Here is a 2,072-nt window from a genome sequence, read left to right on the forward strand (position 1 = left end):
TGGCTTGTCCATCTCCCCGACCAAGCCCTTGCTGGCTCGAGTCAATCGACCGCCGATGGGGTTGAGCTCAGAGTCAACAGTAAGAGTCGTTGGATACACGTCCAAACGACACCAGTTCAAGTAAATTCAAGAGACATTCAATCGATACAGTAAACAGTTACATAAGCCATAGAGTGCGAGAGTGATAAAGTACACCCTCAACTCAATCAATCTCAACAGTACACACAAACGTTCAAATCACATATTTCAAGTATAATAAAGCCATAAAGTAACAATCATGTGAGTAGTACACTCACCAATCAAGCAATGGAAGATTTCACAAATTTCAGTCCAACGAGCGCCTTGGGTCACCGGCACTCCCTAAATCATTCAAGAAAACACAATGAGACTCGAATACGAGTCATAAACCCAAACCACATATCACTAATGTAAAGCCATAAGACTTGAAAGTAATATAAAAAACACTTGGGCTAAGGGTTTAGACAACCTAAGGTCCCTCATTAACCCTAAGGTCCCTTATTAACCCTTAAAGCAACCCAATTCCAAGAAAGCATGGGGACCTAAAATTTGGACAGCATTTCCCCTTAAAATTTCAGATTTCCAACCTATAATCAATCACTTATATTTCTCAAACACAACCACAGTTATCATTGTAAGTCATAGGCTACTCAATGCAACTTATTAGGGTCACAATACCCTTTAAACAAAGCCAATTCAAGAGTTCTATGGCAACCCAATAAAAGCCCCAATCACAACCCTAAATCTGAAATTTTCCGTACAAAGTGGAAATTTTCCGCAAATAACCACAACTTACGCATCAAAGTTTCATTCTAGACCATTCCAAGCCATCATCCATGGCCAACCAATATTAAACATGTAAAAACAGAAAAATCATGAATAATTATGAAAATTCACCAATCTCTACCAAAAGTCACAAAATCTTTCACAAAACCAACTCTATGACTAACACAAGTCATTAATTTCACATTATCAAAACCAAAGAAGGAATTCCTTAACTACTCACCTTGCAACCTCAAGAAAAGAACCAACTTAGCACCACTTTCTTCCAAACCACTTCACCAACAACCTCACTACAACTAAACTAAGGGTTTTTATGGAGAAATCTCAAGTTTAATCGGTTGGATTGCAAGATTGAGCAAGATTGAGAGCAAAAGAGTTGAAGGTTTCTTTTCTTTTCTTTCTAGAGAGAGCCGGCCAAAGAAGCTTGAAATGAAGATAATTTTTGGGTCAATTTTGATTAATTGGTAAAGTTAATGAATAGTAGTTAAAGTCCAAGATTAAATCACAAAGTGACACTTGTCACCTTTTTTGTTTATAGCTATCCCTTTGTCTCTCTAATACTAATCCATCTATGTAACCTCTAATTATCTCTTAACACCTAGAAAATTAATCCCAGTATACCAAACTTAACCTAATTGGCCAAATTTTACCGTACTTTCCGCACTTGCGGGTCCCACATCCGGTATACGCTCTTAATTTCTCGAAAACTAACTGATACTAGAAAAATAATTTAAAAACCAGAATCGATTAATGTATGCTTGGGAGCAACCAAGTCATATCTTACGCTTACCACTTTCAAATCAGTCCCACAGTCCGGCACCCTAAACTTTAAGCCAAGGATACACTACAGAGATCTGAAACCTAAGCTCTGATACCAACTGTGACAGCCCCACCTTCCCCTAAGGCGAACCAAAGGGTTCGGCGGACCGCCTGTCCAACTCTCGTCGGGACTCACTCACTCACTACCGTCCTCAAATAAATTACATCACTCACATCTAATAACATAGGGTACAACCTCAATAATAAACAAAATAACATTTCCCAAGCTTGGAACGTGTACGTACATACATTACAAATCTCAAGTAGTGGTACAATTCCCCGAATAAGACAAAAGTCCTCAGTTCCCAAACAAATTACAATTACAATATCAGGCTCAAATATTACATCGAATACTCATCAAGTGAATCGAATTCAAATTATACATGAGATATCCCTTCAAACACTCTTCCTTTGCCTCGAGCCCTGTGGAGGGGAAATAAATATTTGGGGAT

Source organism: Coffea eugenioides, unplaced genomic scaffold (assembly GCF_003713205.1).
Source record: "Coffea eugenioides isolate CCC68of unplaced genomic scaffold, Ceug_1.0 ScVebR1_1719;HRSCAF=2621, whole genome shotgun sequence".
NCBI classification, from domain to species: Eukaryota; Viridiplantae; Streptophyta; class Magnoliopsida; order Gentianales; family Rubiaceae; genus Coffea; species Coffea eugenioides.